At 39.7% G+C, this 20,790-nt stretch overlaps 1 pseudogene; it reads right to left on the bottom strand.

Moving 5' to 3' along the window:
* LOC126495241 (protein arginine N-methyltransferase 1-like) overlaps positions 1 to 20,790 on the bottom strand; it is a 77,474-nt pseudogene that overhangs the window by 42,904 nt on the left and 13,780 nt on the right.

The following is a 20,790-nucleotide window of genomic DNA, read 5'->3' as shown; positions in this document are numbered from 1 at the left end:
ATAATCCAATTTAAAATAGTAGAACAGGTGGGTGGTGGTGCACTTGGGAGGCAGAGGCAGGTGGATCTCTGAGTTCAAAACTAGCTTGGTCTACAAAGTGAGTTCCAGGACAGTCAGGCTACAAAGAGACCTATCTCAAAAAAAAAGAGAAGGGAGGGGGCTGGAGAGATGGCTCAGTGGTTAAGAGCATTGCCTGCTCTTCCAAAGGTCCTGAGTTCAATTCCTAGCAACCACATGGTGGCTCACAACCATCTAGAACGAGGTCTGGTGCCCTCTTCTGGCCTGCAGACATACACACAGACAGAATATTGTATCCATAATAAATAAGTAAATATAAAAAAAAAGAGAGAAGGGAAAGGGAGGGGAGAGGAGGGAAGAAAAGAAAGAGAAAGAGAGAGGGTGGGGAGAAAGAGAGAGAGAATGGATAATGGGGAACACATCTAAATAGAATTCTCAGCAAAGAAACTTCAAATGGCTGAGAAACACTTTTAAAATGTTCAGCATCTTTAGTCACCAGGGAAAAGCAAATCAAAACAACTTTGACATTCCATCTTACACCCGTCAGAATGGGTAAGATCAAAAACACAGGTGACAGCTCATGATGAGGTGCAAGGCGAAAACTCCTCCATGGCTGGTGGAAGTGTAAACTTGTATAGCCACTTTGGAAATCAATATGGCAGTTCCTCAAAAAATTGGGAACTGGGGGCTGGAGAGATGGCTCAGTGGTTAAGAGCACTGCCTGCTCTTCCAAAGGTCCTGAGTTCAATTCCCAGCAACCACATGGTGGCTCACAACCATCTGTAATGAGGTCTGGTGCCCTCTTCTGGCCTGCAGGCATACATTGAGACAGAATACTGAGAATACTGTATACATAATAAATAAATAAAATCTTTTAAAAAAAAATTGGGAGCTGATCTACCTCAAGCCCCAGCTGTATCACTATTGGGCATATACCCAATGTATGCCCCACCTGCTGTGGGAACTCCTTCTGCCAATAGCCTTTAAGATACCAGCCCACTTTGAGAGTGGTCTCATGTACTAGTACTGCAGTGGTAAAGCATCCTTGGGTCTCTTTGCTGCTGGATTTGGTTCCAGTTCCCAGCGCACGCAAAGGACAGTAGATTGGTATCCTGATTGGTACCCTTTCTGTGAGTTCACCCCCTATTAAATAAACCATTATACTTTATCTGGGCTAGTGAGGGACGGTTTTGTTATAAATTTAAACAGATACCTGCTCAACTATGTTCATTGAGGCTCCATTCATAATCGCCAGAAACTGGAAACAATCTAGATGTCCCTAAACCAAAGAATGGATAAAGAAAATGTGGTACATTTGAGTATTTCTCAAACAGTAAAAAAATAAAATAAACGTGACATCATGAAAAAAATCTGGAAGAAAAAAAAAATCTTCCAGAGTGAGGTAACCAAGACCCAGATGAAACCAAGACCCTATTATGAAGAGAAAAAAATCATAGCAATGCATTTAAGGAGGCAGTGCTGAGGCAGAGAAATGGCTCAGCAGGTAAAGACACTAGCCAGCAAGACTGGTAACCAGAGGGAGCTCCCCAGAACTCACATGGTAGAGGGAGAACACTACTCCTGAGTGTTGTCTTTGGAAGTCCATGTGCTAGAGTAGATAAAAGAGTAAATGAGCAAATAACAAAGAAACAAGCTATATTCTTGAATGAGAAAACTAATTACTTAATTTATAATACTACTTTTATTCTTGAGATTAAAACTCCATTATTTCCCGATTCCCTTTCCTCCCTCAAACACTCCCCTGTACCTACTCCTCCTTACTCTCTTTTCAGTTCAGTGACTCATTTTTCATCAACTGTTGCTACATGCACACAAAACTATTTTAAAGAGCAGAGATTTCAAGTTCATGATTATAGTTTACATAAAACCTTACTATTTATTATTTTAAAGTGAGTGTGTGTGTGTATGTGTGTGCTTGCACACATGGAGGCCAGAGATCAATGCCAAGTATCTTCCTCTACCACTGTTATTTTTAAGACAGTATCTCAGACTTTATATTTTTTATTTACTTTAAAGGATACCTAGAAAAAGCCTAGTAAGATAGAAAGTCACTATGAATTTTATTTAGAAACTAGGAAGTAAGCGGGACAAAATAAATAATTTAAGCTCACAATACCTCACCAAAACATTAATAATTCAGGAATAGGTAAAATGTATTAAAATGTTAATAATAGTAATATGTAGGTTTTGCTTTCCTTTCTTAGAGTGTTTGTGATATTTTTAATTTTCCATAATGAGATATATATTATTTTAATGATGATAGAAAAAGCAGTAAGTTTTTCTTTTAACCTCAAACAGGAAAATTAACAATAGAAATGAAAGAATAAATTAGAGGGGAGAAAATAGCCAATAATACATGTAAATGCAAACTTGCCTACCATTTATAAATAGCACTTACAAATAATAAATCTTTTTCATGTCTAAAACTGGCAAACGTATTTAAAAGGGCTATTCTCCAAGGGAGTATTCCAGCTTTCAAGAAAGCAGAAAACACCCATTTCTGTTTCCTTAAAACACAAAGAATGAAGAAAAAGGAGTTGGTTTTTGCGTTGCTTTGCTACCACCCACAGGCAATTATATAAAATGCAGCTAAGAAATTATTCTCTTGACCTGAAATTTACATTAATAGTGGATTCCACGCACATCCCCAAACACAAAGAAGCAGACGAAATTTAAGAAAATTACATTCCTTAAGATTCTGACTGTAGCTACAGAAACAAAATGGAAATAATGAATGGAGAATTCTTTTGCAAGTGATTAGTTCTTAAATTAATGCATAGGGAATTTAGATGAATAGAAACACATGTATCAAAGTACAAGAGCACAGATTGCATCTTGGAGCATAAAATAAATTCTACTAATTACAAAACAATGGAAATAATATGGAATGTATTACCTTATCATAACAGATTGGATCTAGAAAATATTAGAATAAGAGATTCCTAGTCTCTTATTCTCTATACCATGATCAGTTATGGGTCTCTGTGTGGATCACCATCTACCGAAATTAGAAGCTTCTCTAGTGAGGGTCTAAAGATTCATTAATATATTAGTATACGGGTATAAATGTCAACTTAATATTGAATTCATTTAGGTTTACAAATGAACTCACAGTGGTTGTGACAGCCTTCGAAAGACTCATGCAAGTCTAAACCAGACTAGATTCCCAGCACGGACCTGAGAAGCTATTGGCAATTAATAACTAGCTGTTAGAAAAGGAAAATTCAGTTTTACCTAAGAATGTAGCTGCTGTTAAGTCAACCATGCTCCAGTAGAAGGTCACATGTCCAAGAATATTTGGGCTTTCACAAATTGGACTTGATTGTTTTCTTTTAAGGACACACAATTGGATGGATGGGGAAGTGGGGCTAAATCTAGAAGGATTTGGAGAAGGGGGTGAAAATGATCAAAGCACACATGAAAAACTCAAAGAACTACTAAAATATATATTTAAAAGAATCCTGATTCATTAAACGTATTAAACAATAATTTTAAAATTATGAACAGGAAATGAGAAAATTGCAATTTAAAATAGCAATTGTACCTATTGAAAGGTGACAAACCTTAAAATTCTATTCTAAATTTAAGAAAAAGATCATGTATTATAAGAATTTTATTTATTTGGCATATCCAAACTGGGTTTCTTATTTTTTGTGCTAACCAAATGTTCTAGAATTAACAGTAATAGATATACAAGGTTGTATGTGTACTAAAAACAACTAAAATCTACTTATCTAAGCAATGAATTCGATGGTAAATAAATTCTCCATAAATGGAATGGTTAACTTGTTTTCTTACAGCAACAATAACAAATGCTGATGAGAATGTAGGGAACTGGATCACTCTTACATTGTTGATGACAGTGTAAAAAGATCCAGAAATTCTGCAAAAATATTTGGAAGTTTCTTACAAACAAAAAACTAAGTAAACACATACCAATGATATAACACTGCCATTGAACCCCCTTTCAGAGACTATTTTTAAAAGCTTATATCCACACAAAAATCTGTATGCAAATGTTCCTAACAACTGTATCTGTAAGAGCTCCGAGCCAGACACCACAGATGGCTTCAATAGGTGAGTGACTTTTTTTTTTATTTTTATTTTTAAGTATTTTATTTATTTATTTATTAAAGATTTCTGTCTCTTCCCCACCACCGCCTCCCCTTTCCCTCCCCGTCCCCCAATCAAGTCCCCCTCCCTCGTCAGCCCAAAGAGCAATCAGGGTTCCCTGTCCTGTGGGAAGTCCAAGGACCACCCACCTCCATCCAGGTCTAGTAAGGTGAGCATCCACGAAACTGCCTAGACTCCCACGAAACCAATAGGTACAGTAGGATCAAAAACCCATTGCCATTGTTCTTGAGGTCTCAGTAGTCCTCATTGTCCGCTATGTTCAGCGAGACCGGTTTTAACCCAGGCTTTTTCAGACCCAGGCCAGCTGGCCTTGGTGAGTTCCCGATAGAACATCCCCATTGTCTCAGTGTGTGGGTGCACCCCTCGCGGTCCTGAGTTCCTTGCTTGTGCTCTCTCTCCTTCTGCTCCTGATTTGGACCTTGAGATGAGGTGAGTGACTTTTTAAGCTACGGTAGATCTGAACTGCTGCTTAGAACTGTTTTCACGTGCCACCACACCAGCTCCTGGTTCCAGTTATAGAACTTCTTTGTTCTTTTTTTTTTTTTTTTTTTGAGACAGGGTTTCTATGTTTAGTCCTGGCTGTCCTGGAACTCCCTATTAGACCAGGCTGGCCATGGACTCACAAGTGCCTCTGCCTCCCAAGGGCTGGGATTAAAGGTGTGTGTGAGCAACCAAAACACATTAAAAAATGTTCCCCATTTTTAAATTGACTTTTATAACTTTTAAAAATATTTTTAAAGGTTTAATAATTTATTATATATATAGCGTTCTGCCTTCATGTATGCTTACAGACCAGAAGAGGGCACCAGATCTCATTACAAATGGTTGTGAGCCACAATGTGGTTGCCAGGAATTGAACTCAGGATTTTTAGAACAGTTAGTGCTCTTAACTGCTGAGCCATCTCTCCAGTATTGAATTTTATAACTTTATATCAGCAATCAAACTTGTGCTTTGACAGTATTTGCATTTCACACATGTATATTTTTTATGCTGACTACTCTAACTGCCACCCTTTCCCATCTCCTAAATCAATGCTGTCTGCCCCATATCTTCCCAACAAATTTTTCTCACGTTCATGTTTATTTGGTTTGTTTTGTACTCTATAGAGTGCAACCAGGGCCACCTGTATGGGTAGGAAGCTATGTGTTAGAGCCTAGTGGTCTCACCAGTGGGTTCACTACTCAAGACAAGAACTGTTCCTCTCCCCAAATTGTTGATAGCCAATAATTCAGCACTAAGAGGGAGAGGCCGGTGAACCCCTCCTTCTATGACTGACTGTTGACAGGGCCAGTATAATGTAAGCTAAATTCAGGCAATTACAGTTCTTGTGAGTTCATCTTGCAATGGTCATACTGAATCTAGAGAACGGAATTTTGCAGCCCTTGACCTTATCTTCCAACTCCTAGTTCCTGCCTCCAAGTCTGCAGTATTTTCTGAGACTTAGACAACAAAAGAATCCCTTCTCCACATCCACGTCAGCATTTGCTGTCACGGGTATTCCTAATGATAACCATTCTGACTAGTGAGATGGAATCTTAAAACTGCTTTAACCTGTATTTCTCTGAGAGCAAGGAGGTGGAGTAGTATGTGTGTGTGTTTCCTAGCCACCAGTAGTGCTAAACTGTTTAGTTCTATAGATCATTTTTAATTGGATTGTTGGCTTTCTTGGTGTATAGTTTTTACCAGGAGAGGTGATCTTCCTCAGAAAAGAACACACAAATGTGTTGTCCAGTTCCATATAGTCAGCCCTGAAAACATAAATGCAGTAACATTATATGGATAGGACAAGTTATATTTAATAATATATATATTAGATAACCAATTGTGCTCTTCCCTGGGGAAGACCATTTCTTCTGCTCTTAGCATTCCTTGGCTGCCTGTAGTTCTTCCTGTAGGGCTATTGCCTCCTGGATGGTCCCTTACCCACATTAGCATGTCTATTGTTGATGTCCTTGTTCAGCATATGTTGAGGCTGTCAAGTTGGTAAAACTTCATGTATGTAGTGTCTGACATTCTTAGAAGATACAATCTCATAGCAAACTCCATGAGCCTCTGGCTTCTACACTGTCAACACCCTCTTTCACAATAATCCCCTAAGCCTTTTGTGCAGAATTCTAGTGTAGATACATCTATTGGGCCAGGGTTCCTAATTCTGCATCCTGATCGGTGGTGGGTTTTTGTAATGGTCTTTGTTGGAAAGAGAAGTTTCCATGATGAGAAGCGAGGACTACACTCATCTGTTAGTATATGGACAAATATTTAGAACCTTGTTAAGGATTACGCTGATTTAGTCAAGTGACAACTGTATGTTCTCCAAGATCCTTGACTCTAGTAGCTCTGGGTAATTGGCTAGATGTCTAGTACCAGGCATGATTCCCTCTGGTTATGCATATCTTAAGTCCAATCAGAGAGCTGTTGGTTACCATCAAGGGGATGTGTGCACCCTTAGGGTTATTGCACCATCCTGGTTGCTGTGGTTCATAGGCATCAGAGCTGAGTAAGACTGTAGGTTGCTGCCCTCCTTTGGAAGCTTGCATGGCACTTTCTGATACCATGATAGCTAGTGCTCAGGAAGGGGGCTTTCATGTCAGTTCCAGTTTAGGGGCATGTGAACTCTGTCCAAAGTGCATGGTGTTCCACCTTTTTTGGGGGACGGGCACAACTAAGGGCAATAGCTATAGTCTGTAATGTTTTGGGAGTCCCCTGGAAAGCCCTGACTAAAAACTCAAGAGGGCTTTTTATGTTTGGTGTTGAAGTAATGTCAGCCCAGATGGGAAATTTTCATTTAAAGTATTTACGTATAATTATACACTGACTTATGTGTATTATAGGTATTTTTAGGTAAACAGTTAAGAGTATGATTTCTTACTTTTTCAAATATCTTTACTGCTACTTTATTCTCTTCCCTGCTTTTTCTGTATATATCCCTCCTCCTCCCTAATTAGAGGCACCATTTTCCCATTTCCCCCATCAAATCACTTGTACCCAACTATTCACCTCTCTATTGCTCCTCTAGCCCCATCCCCTCGGTACAGCAAGAGTCCCTTTTTACATTGCTTGTTTCTGCAGTTATTGCTGGATATGCACCCACATCTGAAGATATGGAACTAGAAGCCTCTGCGGAGAAAGAGCATGTAATGTTTGTCTTTCCTACCTGGGTTTTATCTGCTTTTGATAGGGGTAATACTGGCTTCATAAACTGCTTGGCATTTTTTTCTTTTCTGGTTTATGGAATAATCTAAATTTTTTTTGTATTTTTTTTTTTTGTTTTTTTTTTTTGTTTTTCGAGACAGGGTTTCTCTGTGGCTTTGGNTTTAAATAACAGGCTTGTAAGAAACATAGGATAATATCAGGCCACCAATGTAAACTTTTAGGAGATCAAAAAGTAGACTTGAACTAGCAGACACTGCCAAACTCCTAATATCATTTCTTCTTTTATAAAGACATGTATCAAAATACTTCGACTATAACAAGGAATATAGCACACATATGGGATGTCAAACCCGGGTGAGAGGAGGCCAGCGGCTTACCCTGGATTTGAACTCTAGCTCATTTTTTTGGGGTGGGGGGTTGGTTTATCGAGACAGGGTTTCTTCTGTGGCTTTGGAGCCTGTCCTGGAACTAGCTCTGTAGACCAGGCTGGTCTTGAACTCACAGAGATCCGCCTGCCTCTGCCTCCCGAGTGCTGGGATTAAAGGCGTGCGCCACCACCGCCCAGCTGGAATAATCTAAATTTTATGCATCTAGGAATTCACTCATTTCTTTCAGATTTTTCAATTTAACAGAATATAGGTTAAGGTATGTTCTTATTATGTTCTTAATTTCATTTGGATCTGTTGTAATGTCTCCCTTTTGTCTCAAATTTTATTAGTTTGGTTAAATGTCTGTCAATCTTATTTATTTTTTTCAAAGACCCAACTCTTCATTTCACCGACTCCTTGTAGTTTTTCATTTCTAATTCATTAAATTTTTTCCCTGCTCTTAATTATGTCTCCCCATCTACTATTTTGGGATTTGGATTGTTCTTCTTTTTCCAAAGCCTTAAGGTACACAATTAAGTTAATGATTTGAGGTCTTGCAAATTACTCTATTTTTAATATTTTAAAACTTAAGCTTTATTATCAGAAATTGCAACTAAAAAAACCCCACACACTAAAATTAACAAGACCCGAAGATTATCCAACTCCACAAACTCCTCTACAGATAAGCAGCCATTTGAAAAGGAGGCTGAGGCGCTCCACACTGACTTTATGCTTTTGCTATTGCAGAATCAGCGAGCCATTGCTCAGGCCTCAGGCTTTTGTGAGACCAGTGTGCAACTTGCGGCCAGGACTCCACTCCAGTGGCTTTAGAGGTGAGTTCAGGGCCTGGGCTTTGGCTCCAGTGTGCCCAGCATCCCCTAGGAGACAAGCATTGCAATGTTCCAGTAATCTCTGGGATTATGGTTCCAATGGTCACTGCAGGATCTGGAGTTTATATTGCTGTAGTTCCAGAGGCTACTTTGGGCCTGTGGCTCTAACAATAGCCCCAGATAGTAGACAAATTTCTGGGTCTGAAATTTGGTATCCTGTCTCCAGCAGATTCATTAATCCAAGGAGTGACCAAGGTTTCGGTCTTGTTGGCACATAGCCAAGATAAGATCATTTCAGCAACCCAATCAATAATCATCACCAAGTTTCACTAGTCCCCTTAACTGAACTTCATCCAGATATTCCTACCGGCAGAAAACAGAGTATCCTAATAGGCTTGAAAGAAAAGGAAAGTAAAAAAGAACTCACTTCAATAGATGCATATACCCCTGGACCCAGCAATACCACTCTTGGGAATATACCCGAGAGATACCCTATCATATGACAAAAGCATTTGTTCAAGTATGTTCATAGCAGCATTATTTGTTATAGCCAGAACCTGGAAACAACCTAGATGTCCTTCAATAGAAGAATGGATGGAGAAAGTGTGGAATATATATATAATAGAGTACTATTCAGCGGTAAAAAACAATGACTTCTCGAATTTTGCATGCAAATGGATGGAAATAGAAAACACTATCCTGAGTGAGGTATCCCAGACCCAAAAAGAGGAACATGGGATGTACTCACTCATAATTGGTTTCTAGCCACAAATAATGGTCATTGAGTCTATATAAGGTGATCCCAAAGAAAAACATATAGTTATTATCCTGGATATGGGAAGTAGACAAGATTGCGGGGCAAAAAATTGGGATCTTGGGGGTGGGGTGGGACGGGGGTAAGGGGAGATGGGGAAAGAAAAGTAAGAAGGGGAGAATGGGGGGAACTTGGGGAAACGGGATGATTGGGAGAAAGGAAGGTTAGATAGAGGAGCAGGGAGATGTATCAGAGATTTATGGTTTTCAAATGCTAGGGAAACGCATGGAGGATAAGGAGGCAGAGGTGGTATGTATGGCTATGAAAGAACATTCAAGGAATCTGCAGTGATAAACACTCTGTTTCTTGACTATGACGGTCATGGGTTCACAAACCTACACATGTGATGAAATTATATAGAATTAAACTCATACACATGCAAAAATGAACTAAACTTGCACACATGCATGAGTGCATATATAAATAACTAGGAAAGAAACATGGATTAGATTAATAGATTATATCAATGTCCATTTTCTGCTTGTGATATTATTTTGGAAGATGTCATTAGGGAAAACAAGGTAAAGAATACATAACTACATACGAATCCACAACTGTTTCAAAGTTAAACTTTTTATTAAAACTTTGAAAACTATAAGAAATTATATATAACATAAAGGTTGAAGAGTCTTAAATCTAGACATATAGAATTCCTTAGGAAAAAAAGTATATATTCAACTACATAAAATAATTTAAATGGCAGAAATCTCTAAGTTAAAAGGTTTATTTAGCCATACCGTAGAGTATTTTGTGGCTACTCAAGACTAAGCTAGGGAGGTGGCTCAGTCAGTAGTAGAGTGCTTGCTTGCTGGCAGACTCTGAGCTTGATCCCAAGCTCTGGAAAGAAAGAAAGGACTTAACTCAGTTAACTTGAAGGAATTGCCCAGACACCAAATCAAGCTGCAAATACAACCCAGGTTACAACAAGGGTTCCTGGAATTTCCTGAAATCAGGAGCAAGAGTAGCTAAACGTCTGTAAAGTTTTCACTTGGGTAGCAGACCAGATAAAAGCTTCAAGTGAAGGTCTGGCTTGTACCGGTTTGAGCAACACCTGGTCATATTTCCATTTCCTAGAAAAGGAGCCTCAGGTAATAAGAAAATTTCACTGAGAATATTTACAAGACACACAGTTTTGCTGGTGTTGCATTCCAGTGATACACCTAGTATGTTATTGAGTATATTGAGTCTCAGCTTAAGAGGAAGACGTAAAAGGAGCAGCAGGTCGCTTCCCGCCTCTGCCCGGCTCCTTGTCTAGTTTACATGGAAACTGTATTCTTTTAAACACTGCCTGGCCCATTATCTCCAGTCCCTTATTGGCTAACTATCACATATTGAGCTAACCCATTTCTAATATCTGTATTGCCACCTGACTGTGGCTTACTGGCATGAGTCTAACCAGTGTCTGTCTCAGAGACGAGAGTCATGGCATCTGCCTGTCTCTGCTTTTTTCCTCCCACAATTCTGTTGTCTTCCCCACCTACCTATGTTCTGACCTATCAGGCCAAGCAATTCTTTATTAATTAACCAATGAAAGCAACAGATAGATAGAAAACCCTCCTACATCAGGAAGAATCTAGTTTCTTTTAGTTTCAGTTCATGGTCACTTAGTTCCACTGTTTTGTGTCTATGGTGGCATAATACATCATGGCAGAGTATGCTTGACCATTTCAAGCAGTTGAGAAGCAAAGAGAAAGAGCCCGAAATCTCCAAATGCCCTTAAAGCCCATACCCCTATTAACCTAACTTCCTACCATAAGGTCCCATTCCCTGAAAGTTCTGCTATCTCCCATCAGTGCTGAAGACTATGCACCAGATCTTTTATCATGTCGGTCTGCATGGAAACTTTATGAATTAATTAGCACCTAGGGAAATCTAAGTGGATGTGTGAGTCTGGGATGTCTTCTCTCCCTCATGTATAAAATGGGAATTAACACCAGTACCTATCTCACAGAAGTGTTAAGAATAGGGAAAAGATAGTTTTTTTAAAAAAAGAATTAAATAGGTTAATGCATGTCATTAAAATTTTGCCTGGTTTACCGTGTTAATGAAAGGTTGTCACCTATTGTCACTATTTCCATTCAAACTGTTAAGTATTTTGAGGTTTAATTTTATTTTGTGTGCATGTAAGCATATCACAAGTGTAGATGCCCTCAGAATCCAGAAGAGGGCACTGGATGGTTATGTACCTCCTAACCCGAGTGTTTAGAACTGAACTAAGTCTCCGCAAGAGCAGCAAGCACCCTTAACCACTGAGCCTTCCAGGCCCTAAAAGAATATTTAAGATCGTTTTCCTTAAATCAACTCAGCTGTCCTTTCCCTAGTGCACTGTCTTACAAAGAACAGTGGCTGTAAACCACACCATGGACACCTTGAGTGAGGAGGCTAACACCCTGTAGGATGGTCACTTCCCTCTGTCATGGCTGCCTTTCTATCTGCTGCTTTGAGAATTGCTTTTGTGGATTTACGAGTACCATAACAGGAAGGAAATGTCTCCTAGGAATCTATCCCCAGCTTCCTGACTGAACATGGTGGTGCACACCTGTGATCCTAGCATCTGAGTGACTGAGGCAGGAAAGATTTGCAAATTCCAGACCAGTTTGTACTACATAGTAACTTCCAGGCCAGCCTGGGCTACAGAGTAAGAACTATCAAAAGAAATCAAACAAGGGAAATAAACAGTCTAACAAACAAAGAATCCATAAACTTCTTAAACAGATAGGGAATAGATGGTTGCGGAGAGCCCAGCATAAATTAAGCCTATAGCTTTAAAAAATTTCCCTCTATTCCTGATATTTGGGCAAGCATAACTCCACCCTCTGAGTATTAGGAGATGAACAGGATGCTTCCAGGGATATCATAGGACAAAGTTCCTGTATAGCATGTCTGATTCTCCTCCACGATTCAAATTGTCTTAAAACCAGGATGGTTTCTCGCCTTTTGGCCTTGTTAAGCCCTGCTGTTACCAGGTCTGTGGCTCTCTTGGGCTTGGAGCCCTTGGCTCCTCCTACTCTGTCTGAGGAATCACTGAGCAGCCTACGCCTTCTCGACCCTCTTTGAATTCCTGGAATGCTAGGAATTAAAGACCCTCTGGTCTCACTTATCTGCCTCACTCGTGAGAACTTTGGCATTGTCTATTCCTCCAACTTTTGCACTCAGTGCAAAATTTTAAAAGCTTCTAAACTGTGCCCACCTTTGTAGTCAGATCTGCCCAAATATCCCTTAGATATCAGTACAAATAGCAGCTTCCCACTTGATATTTTACGGGACCTTTGCAACATTCTGCCAGCTATACAACAGATGGAAGGAGGTATTACCCTTTCACTCTTTCGCTCTCCCCCTCCCAATAAACCTCTTGCACTAACTGTTGCATGTTTGCTTAGTGGCATACCTTGGCAAGGTCCGTGAAAGGTATTCACTTCACACTAGGACCCTAGCCACCTCTTTCAGCTGCAACAAATCTACTTTCTCACTCACTGGCAGCTTCTCAATACGGTCTCTGGCAGGGCTACCCACCTCTGACCATGCCGCTGGACGTGAGGCTTCATTTCTCAAGCACAGTCCTCTCCTCGTCTTCTGACTTTTTTTGAAGTCCTGGTTACTGTGTCTCTTTCGGGCTCAGAGCTCTTGGCCCCAGTTCTTGTGTGAGGACACATGGAACAGCCTGTACTTACTTAATCTGATCCTCTCTAAATTCCTGGGATGCTCTGTAAACCACTTTGACCTCAAACTCACAGAGATCCTCCTGCCTTTGCCTCCTGAGTACTTGGATTAAAGGCCTGTGCCACCACCACTGCCCAGCTTGGCATCCTTTCTTTTGAAGGAATGAAATAAACATGAAGGTGGGTAAACTGAGGGAGGGAGATCTAGGAGGAGTTGGGAAAGAAGAAAAACATGATCAAAATATATTGAATAAAAAAATTTTAACTATCCTACCTCAAACTTGTACAGCAAGCAGTAGCATCGGAGCTGAGTAGAGCTGTTCAGGATGATCACGGACATGCAGCTCGCCATCTTCACCAACATGCAGGGCGTGGCGCTTTTCTTGCTTGTGGCTCTCTATTACTACGTGGCTGTCAACAATTCAAGAAGCAGGAGTGAAAGTAGCATCTTCTCCATCCCAGGCTTCCAGGACATAGTCTGAGGCAAGATGGAGAGTGTGAGGGGCCTTCACACTTCACTTCATCTCTCCTACCCATCACAGCATACAAAGCAACTACATCTGGATTTTTCCAAACAACTTTTATCTCCTCAAGTCTTCCTTAGCCCTATGGAACAAGAAGCTGCCACTGAATAGGGCCCAGTATAGGGGCTGCTTTCTTTCCTATTCCCTCCCCCAATACAAAAATATAGATATATATTTTTTGTGGCAAAAAAAAAATAACTAAAAGAGGAAAATGACCCAAAAAATAAGACCTAGAGATATAGCTCATTGCTCAGCTGTAGCCAATTTGCCTAGCATGTGTAAGGCTCTGTGCTCAAGCTCTAGTACTAGAAAAGTTTTTAATTAAAAACAGAAAATAAGAAAAGGGATACAGGGCTAGAAAGATGGCTCAGTGGTTAAGAGCATTGCCTACTATTCCAAAGATCCTGAGTTCAATTCCCGGCAACCACACGGTGGCTCACAACCATCTGTAATGAGGTCTGGTGCCCTCTTCTGGCCTGCAGACACACACACACAGACAGAATATTGCATACATAATAAATAAATAAATAAATAAATAAATAAATAAATAAATAAATAAATAGAAAAGGGATACAATGAAAAGTATCCCTTCTAACTTAATCTCCCATTTCCTTTGTTCCACTCACACAAAGTTAACCAGTTTCTGTAGACCTCAAGTACAAATAATTATGTTTAAGAGAAGCTATAATCCCCCAAACATACAACATTCATTCAACATACACTTTAGCAAACACTCCCTATTCACTTAAGGGTATATAAAACATTTCCTCATTCATAACTTAATGGGTGCTTTGATAAACATTTGAGTTTTGCTATTAAAAACAATGCTGTAGTGAATGACTTGGTATACATGTTTTGCAAATATATACAAACACTGGCATTTCTTTGATATTTTTGGAACTATTGGGTTACAACCTATTTGCAGTCAAAACTTCAAACTGCTTTCACAGCCTTCATTAAACAAACCAAATTATACTATTATACCTAACAGATTTCCTCTCAGAGCCCTAATGACAATACTTTTCAAACGTTTTGTCATTAAAATCAGTGAAATAATAGTTACATGTCTTTTAAGTTTTTACTTTTGGGTTTTCAGTTTGTAATAGCCATTCGCAAACATGTTATGATGCTTCTGGCTAAAATACCTAAGAATGACCAGAAAAGGAGAAGGCTTGCACCAACTCTGCAAAGTAAAAGTGACAATCAAGGACTTACTTAGTGCCAGAATGTGTAAAACATTTTCATTAACTCTAAAATAAAGCACATGCTCATATGCAAGCAGGTTCTCATTCTCTCTCTCACCCCTGCCCGCCGCCCCCCATCTCCCTCCTATATTTATCCCCTATGACATTCTCAACGATTCTGTATAGTATTGTAAGACATATTTGACAAGTGAAAAAGCCATGGCTCAGAAAGCTGAAACCATCTGCTCATCTACAGACAGATCTTATCCTAAGAGTCAGAGCTAGGGGTTAGAATGATGGCTCAGAGGTTAACCACACTTGCTACACTTAAGGAAGACCTGGGTTCAGTTGGCAGCACCTACATGGCAGCCCATAATCATCTGTACCTCCAGGTCCAGGGTATCCAGCACCCTTTCCTGGCCTCCTTGGGCATGTGCATGGGCACTCAAACACATAAAATAAATACATCCTATTCTAAAAAAAAAAAAAAAAAAAGGCAGAACTGAGGTTCAAACATAGGTCTGCATACTACAAAGTAATACTCTTTTCAATAACACACATTTAATCCCTTTCTGTTTTTACTCTTGGTACAGGGACAGAATTTTAATAATCAGAAAAATTGTCACTCCCTCAGATTTTGAGTACTGACTTCTGAGAAAGTTCAAAATGCTTTTCTTTCGTCTACCCCTTCACAGCTACAGTATTTTCCCTATATACCCTTAGAAAACTGGAACGTGCCAGGTTCTAGTGTATGTATAAAATGGTGACAACATGGCGAAGAGAAACGAGGGCTGCATTTGGTGGTCACTGGAGAAGATAATGCACAAGTGGGGTTAATATCAAGCCTTTAAAGCAGTCAGGGATTGGCCAAGGGTTTTCATTAGAAGAGCTCAGTGGTGTAGAGACTATTAGTCCTTCAAGATGGAGAAACTGAAGCCTGAAGAAGTTAACTTACTTGCTCAAATCAGCAAAATCATAGGTGGAACTCGGCTATTTCTGGGAAGGATTATTTGCTCACAGACTGAGTGAAAAGACTGTGGCATAGCTGCTCATTTGCAGTTTATATCAATGGCTGTGCCTTTCCTTATGCCATTGTTTCAAATTGCAAATCATTTCCTTCGGTGACTTCAGAGACCCCCAGATCACTAGAGAAGAATTTGAGATTTGGAGGGAGTCCAGAACACCTAAGACTAGAAGTGAAAACAAAACTTGTTTGCTTTAGACATGGTACTAGGCCAGATGGTGGTGGTGCATGGCTTTAATCCCAGCACTCGGGAGGCAGAGGCAGGCGGATCCCTGTGAGTTCGAGGCCAGCCTGGTCTACAGAGCTAGTTCCAGGACAGGTTCCTAAGCTACAGAGAAACCCTGTCTAAACCGTCTCCCCCCCCCCCCAAAAAAAAAGGACCCACCATGGTACTAGGCTGCAGTTTCCATGTGCCTTCATCCTGCTTCAATTTTTCAATCCTTCCTATCTGTTCACCAGTTCATGAAATAAAGTCTCTTCCCTGCCATAGCCAAAGATCTAAATAAAGTCCGATAGAAACCTGACACAATCTGAAAACAAAGAAACTTCAAAAAGATACTACTTTTCGGATTTCCTTTGGGTTTCTGCCATCTCTTGGTTTAAGATTTGAGGAAAGCTACCCACAATTGCCAGAGTCTATGTCAAGGAAGTGAATCGGAGAATTCCAGGTAAATGGTAGGCTAGAAGCTGCCTTCATGTAAGCCTGCGAAGGAGAGAATCAGAGTAAGAGAACCCAGACACTATCTAAACAGAAGAGCTTTAGTAATGCACAAAGGAAATGAAAGGAAACCTGTGCTGTGCAGAGAGGCAACAACGTCCTAGCAATTAAGTTGAACATGGCTCTTAGGGGAGGAAAGGGAAGCTAAAGCATTTGCTTCCTCTCTCAGTAGGAGTGGAAACTGAACAGGCTGCTCAACAAGAAGATTCCCAAATAAAACCAGAAGATTTACCACTAAATGTACAAACTATAATACAAATACAAGTAAAATAAAGCAAGGCCACATGACTCCCCCAGAAAGATAATTCCTCACCTACAGAGCTCAAAGGGGCTAACAAGTAAAATGCTGGACAAAAACTTCCAAAGTTTTCTGATAAGAATGATCGATGACTTCAAAGAGAACACAAATTCAGTGAAGGAAGTAGAAACTGAAGATACAAGGAAACACTGAGGAAAAAGTCAGCAAAATTGATGACATTAGGAACCTGGATAAAAGAATGGGAATACAGAGAAAAGTTTAGCAAGGAAATTGAAATTTCCATGCCATATGTGCATACACACAAGTACCACACACACACACACACACACACACACACACACACACACACACTTAAGTATCATTTTAAAAAGCTATTAAGGGAACCATAACACACACACACACACACTTAAGTATCATTTTAAAAAGCTATTAAGGGAACCATATTGTTGGTACATGCCTGCAATCCCAGAATCTCAGAAGTAGATATGATAGGATCAGAAACTACTAATGTATCTTCAGCTACACAGTAAGTTCAAGGTCAGGCTGGACTACTTAAGACACTGTCTCAAAGTAAGCAAGCAAGCAAGCAAACAAACAAAACAACTTCTTAAATATGCAAAAAGCATGAACACACCTACAAAGCAGGAAGATCAGAATAACATGAGACCATCGGCTCAACAACCCTAAATGCCAGTAAAGTGTGGAATGACACATTGCAAGTCCTGAAAATAACCATGAAACAAAAAATGTTATCTCCAGAAAAACTGTCTTTCAGAATTGATAGAGCAAGAGACATTTCAAGCACAAACTGAGGCAGTTCATGACCACCAAGTCAGCACTGTAAGCGATACTTAAAGGAGTACCATATAGAGAGGATAGTCTCAACAATAAGAGAACAGAAAAATAAATTTCATGAAAACAGGAATAGGAAGGAAATCATCACGTCCAACTCAGTAAGCCAGATAGTCCTCAATAGTAATAGAAGAGATAGTAAAGAACAACCAATATCAATCAACAAGGAAGTCAGCAAAATACAGGAATTAGTAAACATCTCTCGGCAATAACCACACATGTAAATGACCTTGACTTACCAATACAGGGACAAAGGTGAAGTAAATGGGTTAAAAATCTAGATTCGGCTATATGTTGTCTCCAAGAAACACACATCACTGATAGTCACATACAGATGGAAAAAAAATCAAAGGAAAAAACAATTTATCACATGAACAGAAACTGAAGAGGCTAGTAAAGTTGTCCTGACATCTCACAAAAGACTTCACGCAAAAATTATCTGAAGAGTTAAAGCAGGCCACTGTGTGTGAATAAGGGGAATTAAAAAGCTATAACAATTATAAATATTTATGAACCAAAAGGTGGGGCTTCAAATTCCATAAGATAAAGATGAATAGTCATAAAAAAAAATCACCCAAGTCCTGATCCAATCATACTGGGTGATTTCACTATATCCCACTTTCATCTTCAAATAGGACACCCAAACAAAAGCCAACAAACCACTGAGTTAAGCTACACCACAGACCAGATATAAACAGGACATTTCACCTAAAAGGGAAAGAGCAGATTCTTCTCAGCAGCCCATAGTACATTATCTAAAATAGACTACATTCTACGCTACAAACCAATCCCTTACCAAATATAAAAGAACTGAAAAAACTTTCTGAATATCACCAGACCTAAGTAAACTAGAAATCAACAGTAAGGAAAAACTATAAAAACCACACAAACATAAAGAGATTGCACACATTCATGAATATCCAATGGGTTATTGAAGAAATAGGGAGGAAATAAAAAGTTCGTGGAATCAAATAAACACAAAGTATAACTTACCAGAACCTTTGTGTAACCCTGGGAATATGATTTTACTTTGCTAAGCCTGTTTTCTTAAACTGCTTCAAGGTCAAACATCCTATAACTCATAAAAGTTTAACATTATTGTTAATTGTGTTGCTCAGGGTGACAGTGGTTTGTGCAGAGGAATGAATAGGCTAAGTGTGACCTTCTTCCAGAGACAATTTTTTTTTTTTTCCAATTCAATGTGTATGTTCAAAAAGCATACTCAGCTAGCAGAGCTGCAGGGAATCAGCCTGATGATGAGACTGCATGGGTAAGAATTCAGAATCCAGCTCCTAACAAAGCAGAGTATCACATTAAGGGAAATGGACACACGAGAGTGCACACACAAGGTGAAAGGTATCAGGACTATGACAAAGACAATGCGAACTGTGAACACACAAGGAAGAACAGAAGCAACCAGGGATGACAAGCCAAGAGAAGCTCTTCCTGAAGGTCTGGGTCCTGTTCCAAGCTGTCTGAAGGAGTCTTAAAAGAGGAAAGAGCAAATCTCAATCAACAGATATCACAGAGGATGCAGATTGAGGCTGATGGTCAGATTACAAATAAAATGTTTAGAGAAATTTTCAAAATGAAACCTGTCTTATGTAGAATAAGCTGAACACAGAAATATAAACCTGTTGTACTTGGTTTTAATAATAAAAACCTAAGAGCCAGATACTGGGGTAAATGCTGAAAGATCAGAGAGACAAAAGAGCAAGCCACAGCCAACTCTTACCTTGCTAAGCCCTCAGCTGCAAAAGGGCTCAGTTCCTATCTCCTCCTGCCTTATATTCATCTCCACCCAGCCATATCACTTCCTGTCTCTGTACAGAACTCCAGACCTCTATAGTTAACTAGTGTCTAGCTCTGCCTTCTGATCTTCAGGCAAACTTCGTTAGAGCAAACAAATATCACCACATAAACCAGAAGAGGAAAATCAGTACTCGAGTTGGAGAACGCTCTGCCTTGTGCTGTGTGACTTCAAGGGTGAAATGCAACTGAAACTATGGGGAATGAGTCGGGTGACGCCGAGTGCTGCTAACAGGAGATGCTCACGTGTGTGTAGGAATCTCACTTAATACCTCAATAAATACTCCTGGGAATTTAGGAGGACAGTGCTAGAAATCCTAAAGTAATTTAAGGGGGCACATTAAGAGAATACTTCATATTCATGGGTCCTTCCAAAATTTCAATGATAGAAACTTCTATGGCTACTAAGTAATGTGCTCTCCAAACCACACTAAAGAAAAACACCTAAATAACTGTCTCCATGGAGGTCAGCATCAGAATAAAATAGTAACTCTTCAGGTCACTTGTATAATCCTTTAATAAGAAACATATGTCCCAGGTTTGTACTTGAGCATCTTAGTGTAAATGGCCATTGATTCCTTAGTCAGCATGTAAAACCTAAATGTGGTCTTCCGATTTTAGATGAGTAGACTGCCAGACTGCAGACCTGGGAGGCGCTGGGCTGTTAAGCTTTTCTGTAGAAGAGGACTAGATTTTGCCCATGGTTGCCTCAGTCTAGCTCTAGACCAAGTTCTCAACCTGTGAGTCATGACCCTTTTGGGAGTCAAATGGCCCCTTCACAGGGATTGCATATCAGATTCATATTACAATTCCTAATAGTAGTGAAATTACAGTTATGAAGTAGCAATGAACATTATTTTCTGGTTGTGGGGGGGGGGGGGCGGTCACCATAACATGAGGAACCGTATTAAAGACTTGCAGCATTAGGAAGGTTAAGAACCACTGTTCTAGACAGAACAAAGACTTCCACAGAGAATATTCTGAGACTTTATCTTCTAGGCCTGGAGATGCAGGAAACTGAGTTAGCCTTTTCCTTCAAATGGTAGGAATATAGGAAAAGACAAACTTGCATGACTGAGAAAAGGTTTGGTATTACCTCATCTTATAACTCTTGAAACTCTTTTAGAATACAGTGCCCAAATGCACTTTCACTGAATTACAGGCTTATGCTAATTTTGACTGCTATTATGAACTATTATATACTAGATAACATGCAAAAACAGCCAAAGTAATGAATTAGGAAGCAAGCAGCTATGTGTCCCAATTACTCCATGAATGAGAGTCAGATATAAGCTGATCACTGTCTACCACTGGCTGATAACCAGGCTTGGTCCTCAAGGCTGATTATCAAGGATACAATAACAGGAAGTAAACACTGCTCACTGTGCTGGAGCCTGGAAGTCAGAAATCACAGTGGCAGCA

Source organism: Alexandromys fortis, unplaced genomic scaffold (assembly GCF_014885135.2).
Source record: "Alexandromys fortis isolate MF-2015 unplaced genomic scaffold, M_Fortis_MF-2015_v1.1 scaffold_456, whole genome shotgun sequence".
NCBI lineage: Eukaryota > Metazoa > Chordata > Mammalia > Rodentia > Cricetidae > Alexandromys > Alexandromys fortis.
The sequence above is the reverse complement of the archived record's forward strand: the minus strand, read 5'-3'. Positions and strand labels throughout refer to the sequence as shown.